We start from the raw sequence: 12406 nt of genomic DNA, 5'->3' as shown, positions 1-12406 counted from the left end.
GTTATGGAAGAAGCAGGTCACATTAGGGTGAACTGTCTTTATTGTTATCCTAATACGTTTAAAGGGAGACATTCAAGTCACACTAATTTGTGTGATAATAACACCCTCATCTGGGCGGTCCCAAGCCAAGGAAATCACTTCATCTCATTCAGCCTTTTGCTGACTTATATTACATGTATTACCATGCATTAGTACACTATGTAAATTTGCTGTCCTTTGAATGACAGTTTATTACAGTGGCGCTGGCTAGCACCTCATAGGTAGAGGCATCCTAAAGCAGGTTTTCTTCTTCAAAATATGCATATTTTTTGAATTTGAAAAATGGAAAGTAATTATATGAAAATGGCAATTTTTCCACTGGGGGGAAAAAACTGTCAGTTGCTATTAAGGGGACTCCAAAGATCTGCAACAATTATTTTTGTTTTCCAAATTGAGCTCTGTTTTGCGTTCGTCTCAGTTGCCAATCGCATGCGGTGGTTCAGGTTCCCCGCACGAAGGGAATTGGGTAGGTGAGGAAATGTGCCATTTTGGCTCAGTCTTTTTGCATGGTGAATGAGTATTTTCCTATGCGGATGGGGAGCAGCAGCTCCATCCTTGCAAATGTGTGCTCACAGCCTGTATGGAAGCAAGTCACTGAAGTTTCTCTTGAAAGTCCATCCGAGTCAGGCTTTTGCCAGCTGCTTCATCCTAATGTATAGAAAAATGGTGCAATGGTAACAGGCAGCATGGTGGTGCTTCTCCTTGGGACTATCTGGCTGGAAACACTTGTAAGTTCAGGTAACTGTGGCACTCCTGGAAGACTACTACAGATGATGTGTTTCTGGCAAAGCATTTCCACCTGGCTTAGCAGGGCTTTCTCATAGGCTGAATTATTATGAGATGAAGAGACCTATTTTACTTGTTTTTATTTGTGGTGTGTTTTATTTTTTTCCCCGATTAGATTTTTTTTTTTGTAAATGAAACCTTCGAAGGACACTTGCCATTGTATTTCCATGGGAAACTCCAAATCAGTTCTGTAGGTTAATCTACTGAAAACAAACAAAATCATTTCAAAAAAAAAAAAACCAAACAAAAACCCTAACACCCTGGAGGCTTAACATTTAACAATTGATGCTCCAAAGAATGTATATTAAATTATGCTTTGGTGGAACTTAAGTAAATTTGGTGACTGTTGTATAACAGTTGTTACCATATATTGTTGTTACCATATATCAGACTTCCAGAGGCTGAGTATATGATATTCTAGGTGAAGAACATTTTAGATATGTGCTTAAAAGATAGCAACCACTGAATTCACAGAAGATTAAGGTACTTATAAAGTTTAACATGAAAAGAGTCTCAAATATATCTTAAAAGAAACTAACAAATATTTTTCTATTTAAACAAATGAAATATATTGGCCCAGGGAAGCTGCAAAAAAGCCCCAAATATATGTAAGAATGACAAACCTGAGTCAAGAAACACCTACTAGCAGATTAACTACATATTGGGCTCTATGATCCAGGCTGTAGAGAGCATATCTGTGGGCTGTTGAAGACATGAAGTTGTGCATTTGGAGGCCCTGAGTGCAAGAGGAACTGGTCAATCACCCTGCGTAGCAATATAGAGGCAGTGGGGTTTCTCATGGACAGAAGCTTCTGCCCACATAACACCAAAAGCCACGTTTCTGGAGTTCCCCCTATGAATGTGCTAAGTTTTTCCCATTTTTTACTCTGCTGAAAAATAACTAAACAAAATTTGTTGCCTTACAAGTGCCTGACCCAACTGAGTAAGTGCAGAGGATAAGCCAGTCGTGCCCTATGTTATTCTGCTGTGCCTCGTGGGCTTCACATCTCTATCTGGCTTCTCTGTGCATGAGTGTGTCACAGCACAAAATCTATGAACAAGCTATGGATGGAGCATTTGCCTCTTGAATTTCTGTGCTTTTGTTGATTTGTCGCATAAATGTTATATAAATGTAGCTTTTTATGTGTTAATATTGCATAGTGTTGAGGTGCTTGCAGTCCCCTCAGCATTCAGAAGCTCTATTTAAAAATTAACTAAAAAGCAGGTTCCACCATTTTATGGCATTACCTGGTTTAACGTGAGCACATGAATTATTAACTGTCTGTCTTGTTAAGTACCAGATCAGTGGCTTTTGCTGCAGATGGGGGAGGAAAAAAGCATGCAATGTAAAAGTACTCTGCAAAACAGTTGTAAAAACAAAAAAAAAAACACCCACCGAAAAACCCAAAAACACCACCAACAAAAAAAAACCCAAAAACACACACAAAAAACCCCAAAACCAAAGCCAAACTCAAAACTGAGCGTGAGGTGTGGGCCTTGCATGGCTTCTTGTGAGACAGTGGGAACTTTCCTCAAACTTGGTGGTTGAGCCATCTTTGCCAAGGTGCTCATCAAATAAAAATCACAGAACATTGCATGTTCTCAAACTTATCTGGACAATGAGAAATTTGAGCTGAATAATTTATGCTTAACAAATGTTATAAAGGTCTGGGAACTATTTTTCTGACCTATCTGTAGAAATTACTTAATTCTAGCATGGTCTGTTGACCGTGGTTGGAATTGTCTTTGCGAACAGCTACGGTGCTTAGTGCTCATCACATCTTCTCCCTTGAATCAAGGTGAAGGGCTCGGTTTTCTCATCAGATGGTAGCAGTGCCTGGAAAATGTACAGATACCCATCTTGTATAAAGAAAGCATTCTCCTTTAAAATCTACAACATAAAGCAATTTTTTTATTTTTTGTGCATCAAGATTTGTTGTTTTGGAATAACAGAAATCAACCCCAAAGCCAAGAAACAAAAGAACACTAAAATCTTTTTAAAATCAGATTCTTTCTCGGGCAGATTGAAATTGTGGGCATGAGATAGATGAACGTAGGTGTACTACAAAACTACTGTACTTCAGTACTAGAGGTTGAGAAGTCCAGTGGTTTACAACTGGCAAAATCCTTCATATGTACTGGAAAACACGGGGCATTTCTACTTTTCTCATGATACTTTAAGAGGTACCAATGATGACTTCCTGCTTTCCAAAAATGAAATGTCAGCATCATTCCAGGAAGTTAAATATATTTTAAGATTTTGAAAAATCTGAAGTTAAAAAGCCCGGTCTTACACGATGCTATTGGTACATTTGACCTGAGCAAATATTTACCTAAAGAGCTGTAGGAGTAGTGGATTTCAGAGATAAGTGAAAAGTGTTCCTGAAGGGTCATTCCCTGTCACTCCTCAGTTCAGTCACTGTCCTTCCCTGTATCTTCTGTTCACCAAACGCTTGCACTGATCAATGCCTCTGCACACGAATGCCTGGTGATTTGATACTCTCCGTGTCAGCAGTATTACTTGCCTGGGTTTATTTGCTATCATATCAACTTTCTCTCTCTTCCACACCCCCCCTTCCTTTTTCTCTCTCTCTCTTCTTCTTTTTTTAAAAGATGATTTCCTTAGAATGCCAGCGCTAGCAGAAATGGTCACTTCCGCCTTCTGTACTGTTAAGAAATCACGTGGAGCACAATGAAACATGTGAACAACCTAGGTATTGAAATGCACTCATCCACATTTCAGAAACTAGGACTGTTCGATGAAAAGAAATGGGGAAAGACGTTGGGTTAAGTAGAAGTGCTGCTTTCTAAATGGGAGTAAGGAAAGCCTGTTAATGTATTCACTGGCACCTCTCAAAGGTACGTACTTATGTACCTGAGCAACTGACATCAAATTAACAATGTTCTCTACAGTTTTAAATCTGAAAGTCTCCTCTACTAAATAAAAAACAGTAAGCGTGAAAGTAGAGGGTGTTTTCATGAGAATGCATGTGCAGAAATATCACTCTTTATCTCAAGCATGGTTACGGTGAGGAAAATGTTATCTATGTTAAGCAGCATTATGATGCTGGTGGTAAGTATTTGACCAGTGCAAAAGCTTGCAGTGCCTCCCCTCTACCCCCCAAAATAAATTTAAAAAAAAAAAAAAAAAAAGGCAAAAGTAGATTTTAGGTACTTAATCTTTTATTGAAGATATGGTCATTTAAGGAGCCTCCTCTCCTCTTACTTAGCAGAGTTGTTTTGGATCAGAACATGTCATACCATTACTTGAAAAGCTGGAATACAGCTCACAGGCTGCAATACTTGCCCATCAGCTACCTGGGAGATGGGACGTAGTTGTTTTTTGTGAAAGGCAGGAAAAAAGTGAGGTCAAAGTATTAACTTTTTTTCTCAATAATATAATATATATAGTATTTGTGGTTTTGGAGGTTTTTTTGGTGGGTTTTTTCTTTTTTTCCCCTCAAGCTTTCTTCCCTGTTTGACCTGTAATTTTCTTCTGGAGAAGGTTCACTTTTCCTTCTCCCTAATTATCCTTGACCTATAGCTCATGAATGGGGCTCCTGATTGTCCTGATTTCAAACCTCTGTGAGCATGGAGTAATACGTCATTCCCAGTGAATTGGAACAAACAAGGCCATTCTCTACCCCCACATGAAGTTCTGCGTTTAAATTGCACCATATGAAATCTATATCTCGGCGAGGTCTTCAGGCTGCAGCAGTACACAACTGCAAACTCCCATAGAGGACTGAAGCGTCCCACAAATTGTGGCAAATTTCCCACAAAGTCCTGCAAATTGCAGCAAAATTCATGGGAAAAGAGACAGGAAATGATTTTTTCCTGCCTGGGGAGAGCTGTTGTAGAGGTCTGATCTGCAGGTTCTCACAAATGTTGGAGGAAAAATACATTTTTAATATTGCACTATGGAATATATCTCTTTTCCTATTTCACACTTAGGGGAAAGCACTAAAAATTTAGTATGTGTTATAGATGTTACTTTCCACTGGTGTGATATAGCAAATGCCGCAGGTATATATAGTAGTACAATATAATAGAGGGATGCTGGATAACGTGACTGCTGCTGGTCGTACACTCCTGTTTTACCTACAACTTGTCAACTCCCTAAAGTGGCAGTACTTGAACCATTGCCATTTCAAATATTAGTAGAAAGCCACATATTCTTTCATGCTTCAGTTATAAAGGGAGTATATAAATTATTTAATTGGGAGAAAGTATTGCATTAATATATTTACACTTCTAATGCATTTACAGAAACATGCTCCTCCCTAGTGAGAATAATAAAACATTGGTGTAAAGTTGCACCGGAGAAATGACTGTGGATTGCAAGGAGTTATACGCAGAAGAAGCAGCCCCTTTTCATCCTCTTGTAGAAGGTGGTTGCTGCATTTTCAGAGTGAGATACAGCTGCCTGCTCTACCCTTGCTGGAGCTCTGCCAGAGCCTACTTTTCCCTCAAGAAACATGTGGTTGCTATACATCCGTCTATTTTGCCTTGCTGCTCCCTTCATCTCAAGGGCAACTGCTCTCTACAGATCTCTTGTACCGTCCCAAACCGAGTTTGGGATAATTGCCCCATTGGTGTGATGTGTCTTAATCTGACTGCCAATGTCAACTCAAAGGAATGTTTCCCTAAAAGTCTTCTAATTTAAGTGTACTGAAGCTTTTGCACTAGTCTAGTTAACTAGCACCCAGGCTTGTGATCTGCTTAGGCTTATGTTTCACAGGTACAGCTAGACGTCTGAAATATTTAAAACCATATGCCTGTTTGCCTCAAAGAAGAGGCTCTGTTTTTTAAATTTCGTTTAATCCTTTCTGGATTTACACTTTAAGGCAAGCTGTAGAAGCGCTGAAATTAGAGTCCAGATTAACCACAGAATTTAAGAATAGCGTCAACACTGAAAGTAGTTTTGAATGAGATGTGGGTCTTTATTGGGAATGCTCTGCTGCGCAAAACCCACTCCTGAGTCGGATAGAGACTGAGTTAATGAAGGGGTGAGCCAAAAGGATCAGGGAATACTGTAGGCTCGTATGTATCCGCTGCCTGCAGTCACAGCTTAGATGCTGGAACAGAAATGTGAATAGGAAACCGCCACTCTGGATAGACAAGATGTTGGTGTTGTCCATATTCTTCCACGGAGCCGACGGAGTTACCAAGCGGGGTTATGTGAGCGTGGCCAGTGGGCAGATCGACATCTTTCAGATGTGCTTTCCCACCTTCCTGTGATTGCAGCTCATGGATTTCTAAAGCTAAAGATATACCTTGAATGAATGTATTGAGCTGCTCCTGGTGCAAAGGTTTGGTAAAAAGGAACTGGTACCTCTGTTTCATCAGGAAATGTTTCTTAGAACTAGGTTAGCAATTTAGATCAAAGCTGGGAAAGAGGAGATTAAGGGAGAGGGTTGGTGAAGACCAGCCTAGTTTATATAACATTTGCCTCTGCAGGGCTCTGCTTTGGTCAGGACAGGTTTGCTGCCCTGACCCCGCAGAGTGGGAGCAGAGCCCGCCATCATGCTACTATGGATTAGCAAAACTGCTCTGGTAGGATTTAGAGAAGGCTGGTGGTCTCCTCTTATGCTTTCTCCTACGTTTCTTGTTCTGTTCTTTACTCCTCTTGTGGCTGCACCTGGGCAGGTAAATGAGAAACATGTTTCATATGTGCTGGTGGCTGTAGAGAAACATCTCCATCTTCAATATGACCTCCAGACAGAATAAACTCACCTTTGTCCCGATTGAACTTCATCACGCTTTTGCTGCCTAAGTTAGTGCTTGTTTTAAGAAACCAAGGCAAACCCACCCTTTGGTGAGCGTGGATTCACTGCATAGTGTTGGACAACATAGACTTTCACTTGCTGCCTTGACCTAGAGTTGTTGGCTGACAAAGTGCATTTATGTTAGTACTTAAACTATGACAGGACCTGCCAATTGCTCTTTGCAATTTTATTGCTTGCATTATTTTAATCACCCCCATCTAGTACTGAGAAGTACATGTATTTACTAAAAATATTAATGAAAACTCCTCCTCAAATGAAAAGAAAAAAAGAAAAAAAAAATTAAACCAAGCAAACCCTCTCTCCCAAGCCTGAAGTTAAGTGGAAATGCTTTTGATGCCTTCTTTTTAACAGAATAAAGATGTGCACTAAAAGTGCAACAGGCATTATAACAGAATGACCCTCTGTCCATTTACTGTTACTAGGAGAGCAGGAGCCTTCGGCTCGCTGTTCTTAGCTTCCTGAAAGGTGTTACAGCTTTGCCTCAGAGGTCTCGTATCCAGGATAACAATGATTTACCTTATTTACTCGAAGCTGCCTTACCCTTTAGTATACTGCTCCTTCACTTAGTCAGCTCGGTGGGTGCCAGATATTGTTCTCCTGCAGGAAGTTCTTCCTGGAATTCTGCAGCAAACCAAAGGCTCAGGCAGTGGGAAAATGAAAATAAGGTCAACTTTCCCTTAGGACTAGAGAATAGAAGAAATACACTGACACCATTTGAGACCTCCTTCCCAGAAAAATAGAAGCCACAAATACAGCCAGATTACACAAACTGATGCAAGTATGTAACCATTTCTTACCATTCCTTTTTTTCAAGATGAATTTCATCTAACCTGTGTTTAAAGCAAAGATAAAAATGATTTATTTCTAGGAAAGATTCGTTTAGAGATTGCTGTCTGATTTTAATATGTAGAAATGTTAATATGTACTGGATATTACTCAGTGCAATCAAGCCTTTGCAAAAACAGGGGCACAGAGGATAACTTGTGTAAGGCAGAGTAGCAGTATTTATTTGTGCTATGAATCGAACTGTTAATCTAACTTCAAATAAGCAAATATTCCTGGCAGGTCTCAGCTAACGTCCTCCTGGCCGGCCGGGGAAAATGTGAAACATCTATGAGAAGTTCTGTAGCATGAGCAATGCTTAACATACATTGGTGACAGGACTAAGGCACGTATATTTTTAGGATATTAATAGTTCCTTTCACCCCATTTGGCCCCAGTTTCCAGAAATTATGAATCACAGTTTTTGATAAAACAGAAAACAGTTAAGAGTGAGGAAAAAGAAGTTGTATGTATTTCCTAGGAATTGTTGCTGAGCATCGGTTTGTCAAACGTGCCTCCTCTTCACATATATCTTCACTTTCTGAAAAAGGGTCTGGAGAAAGCTTTGGGTCTGCTTTTTAAGATACAGACATTACTGACAAATTACAGACCGGTGATGAAAAAGGAGACGATGATGAGGACAGGAATACTATAAAGTTTGGGCAATAACAAGTGACAGAGCTGAAAAGTTACCAAGGAATGTTTCAGAGAAACAAAGGATGTGGTCTTAGGGTCTCCAGAGAGCGCAGTTATTTTATTATATTCTGTTCCTATTATCACTTTAATTTTGTTCCAGGGAGATTTTCAGCAACTTGAAAAATAGATTTTGGGGCCAGCTATGCCTCAGATATGTGCACACAACTCCTCTTGGCTTTAACTGGAGCTCTGTGTAGGCATCTGAGGGCAAAGTGTCCCCTTTGGCGGATGGCTTTGTGTAGCCAGCACATAGTGTCAATATATACACACACACAAATGCACGTATCCAAAAGTGACTGCTTTAACCTCTCATTAACATGAAAGGTTCCTAAGGCAGTGGAGACGCGTTAGTTAGGAGGTATTGAGAAAAAAATATATTTTGAGGCTGTTTTTATCCCCTATGCGTCATAATCATAACTTTTTTTTTTTAATTCATTGAACCAGCAAGCACACGCAGTTGCTGTAAAACAACCACTAGATCCCATGTGAGGTACCGTTTCAATTTTACGGTAAATTTCCTGTTTTATGGATTCCTTTCTGAAAAACTACTCATGGTATGCTCCAAAGAATATGAACTTTTCTTTAAAACGTAAGAAATTGCTGCCCTGTTAATAGTATTTTGGTTTAGTCCTGACTTCGTCTTTATTTTTTGTCTCACCAATTGTTGTTATTACTTCTTAAATGTTTTATTTCTATTTTACATGCTTCTCATTAGGGTTGCTATTTTAGGGTCTTCTTAAAATATATATTTTATTGCGTTCAGCTAATTACATAGAACTTCTTCAGATGTGAGAATGCATCTTATTTACAAAACCCCCCTCTGATCAGGCAGTAGTTAAAATACATGTACAGGATATTACAATTTGAAGTGTGCAAGGCATTTGTGTTTTAATTAAAATCTTAGAGGAGAAACTTGTTCACATGAATTACTAGCTGGATTTTTAGCAGGTTGTATAAATGGTGACAAATTACATCTTTGTATTCAGGAAGAGTGTGGAGTTACTTGGTGAAAATCACTACATATGTTAAATCTTTTCAGTGTCTGCTATAAATATTAAAGATATGTGGGTATGAAATTATATGAGTGCAAACGACCCAAGAGTAATTAAAATACTTGATCTGCTTCTGTTTGCTACAAAGATTTTCAGACTATCTTTAAAACAAAAAAAAAAAAAAAAAAAAGGAAAAAGAAAACGAGAAGAGAAGAAAAACATCTATATTGGTTGTAGCTTCCTTTTACAGCATCAATATTTATGGTGCAATGGGGCAGGGCAGATAAGGTTCAAAGCAGTTAAAGAAAATCCTTGCAAATCCTGGAGGGCAGCGCTTGGTTCCTACCCTGGTTTAAGTGGTGAGATACTCAAGACACCTTCCCTGAAAATGTATTATGGAGTTATTCTACAGTGTGGTTTGGTGTATGTTTATTCTCGATATGCATATTTATTTTATGCAAGAATCTGTCTTGCTGAAAATATTTAAAATGTTCCACCTTAAAGAAGAGATGCTGCTGAAGGTGGTTCTTGCAGGTGACATGCTAATATTTTGGGGCTGTGAAGTCCCAGTGATGTCCTATTTACTTGAACTAGAGCTCTGGAAAACTATGTATTTCCCACCAAAAAATAATTGCGTGTCCATGCATTTGGTGTAGCTAGAGAAATTAAAACTGCTGGCAAGAAACTGGCTTTTGAGAAAATGGAGAGTTTTTAAATTCGGTGAAATCTGCAGAGGAGACTGCATAATTACTGGTGAACCTCTCATGCTTGTAAAAATACCCTAACATGTCTGTCTAGAGTACAAGTACTCATCTTCAAAAATGACACCTCTATTAAATTAACTTGTTTCTGCCAGCCTCTTGTTTACTTAAGGCTGCTTTCACCGTTTCATAAAATGCCAATAATGGAGATGACTTACGTCATCTCCTTCGACATGTGCTCTTTGATGTGTTTTTATCCCATATGTACAAGAAAGGATTTAGGTCTTGTGATTAGCTCAAAAGACTTGAGTTTTGCCTTATGCTTGTAAGTTATTTTGACCTCCAGTTTCAATGGTGCTGAATATTTTCAGTGGCAAGTTGAAAAGAAATGTAGCAGCAGGTACCTACTTTCTGGGAACTCTGTTTCTGTATATAAGTGCACATGCACCTATAGATAGATATAGAAATGTATTTACAAAAAAAAAAAAAAAATCTGCTTTTAGTTTGTCAAAACAAAGTGGTTGTGATATTACCTTAGCAAATGTCCCTAAAGATTAATTTAATCCCTACAAAGCTGTTAGAGGTCTTCAGACAAAAGTGATATGTCTATTCTTAACAAATGAAATAGAGATTAAAGGTTTCATTCTTAGGCATGAATTCAACAAGAGTTTCCACTGGAAACCCTGGAGTTATTCCTAGGGTTTTTGGACATCTTTAAGTAACAAATCTGTACTGCTTTAACTAGCAAAACTTCTTATTTTGTTGAAAGACTGCATGCCCCACGTGCAGAGTTAGCCTCATGTACATGGAAATTTACTTTGCTTATAATACATTATTTTTCAAATTTCAATCTGCTATCTCAGCTTCTTCAGACTTCCTCTAGTCTGATGACTAGATGCTTTCAGTGATGACTAAAATTTAAGCTAATGCTTTTTTCTGGGTCCTATAAAATCTTAGTGGTGGTGATTGTTGTTGTTATGATGATGATGAATGCCCCAAAATCTTTAAAGATGAACTGAAAAGTCAACAGGAACAATCTTTCCTAATTAAGGTAAGTGTCCTTACCTTAAGGGGAAAGGTGTTTGCCAAAATAGATATAATGCTTCCAATGCAGCATCTCCCTCCGTGGGCAGTGGAGAGAGGGCTGCAGCCACCACGTGCACACCCAGTGGATGTGGATTAGAGGACAGAAAAATTTTCAGGAGGCACTGAACTAATCCCAACACCAAAGGATCCTCCCGGTTTGCTTTTCCTTTTTAACTTAATTGTTCTCGTAAACCTACTCAGTGATTCTTGTACCTTTTGCATCTGATAATGTAGCCAGCACTCTTATCCTGTGTATTTTCAGCAAGATTTTTTCTCTTCCCCTATTTCGTAATGTTTCCCCTTGTTCAGAAGCTACATTTAGGAGGCAAGTGCATTTACCACTTAAGCATTATCTTGGGAGCCTACTGTGCCTCTGAAATTCAAACTCCAGCACTCGGCAATAACTCCAGAAGAAAAAACATAGGACATTAAAGCTGGGAAGAACTACTAACCCTGCAGTGTCTGATGTGCTGGTTCTCCAGGTGTGGCTGCGTGAGGTGGTTTTTAAATGCAGATAAATAACTTCTAAGCATTTCCATAGTGATTTCCATCGCTCAAATCAGTCGCTTGATTTTGTGCTTCTCTGTTTTCTGGTTTTGAGCATTTGCAGCCAATTTTGGCAGAGCCCCTCTCCTACGCTGGCTCCTCTGTGAACGTCTCGCTCCAGACATCACGCAGAGGAGGAAAAATCGGTGCCTGGTTTTGTTTGTTGTGGTTCGGGTCCCGCCGCCGCTTGCGATGAGCTGAGGAGTAAGGTTCGTCACTTTTTGAGCGCCGGGAGAAAGGAAGCTGCCGCCGCGGGGAAATCCGGGAGCTTCCTCTTCCTGCTGGTCAGCCTCTTTCTTCCCGAGGTTGGCCTCTTTCCCAATGGGCTGCTAAAAGCCCAAAGCTCACTGGCTGAAATCCTGGCCTAATTAAAATCGATGCCAAACCTCCCATTGACTTCAAGGCTCTCGCCCAGCCCGTCATCGCGTCCAACGATCGTCTCACTCCATTGTTTATGGGATTGTTCCGATGGGTTTTCTAGGGCGATGCTTAAACAGCTCACAGCTCTCCTCCCCTGCGGACAGGCAGCCGGCTCCAAACCGAGTTCATCATCAGACAGCATTTTATCAGTTTTAGCATAATATCTTTGTAAACTAGGCCAAAAAAACACCCGGATCCTCAGCAATTCCTTCAGTCTGGAAGTGTGAGCTTTACTGGTTTTGTTTTATTTTGCTTATGTACGGTGTCTGGGAGATCCCTGTGCAATGCCTCCTGCAATGTAATTGCACACATGCAAAATTTGGCGATGAGATTACATTAGAGAGCCAGTGGAAATGGTAAGAGGACACCCAAGGAAAGGCTTTAGTCCATAAAGTACAAGATGTCACTCTGACAGAGGAAAAAAAAAAACAACAGTTCTCAAATGATACTGTACAGGGGCAATGTTCATGCTGTTGTAAGAATACTTTCTAGTCTTTGGAGATGTTGATGTGAAAAGTAGTTAAAAAGA

Source organism: Calonectris borealis, chromosome 6 (assembly GCF_964195595.1).
Source record: "Calonectris borealis chromosome 6, bCalBor7.hap1.2, whole genome shotgun sequence".
Taxonomy (NCBI): Eukaryota; Metazoa; Chordata; class Aves; order Procellariiformes; family Procellariidae; genus Calonectris; species Calonectris borealis.
This window is presented reverse-complemented; position numbering follows the sequence as displayed.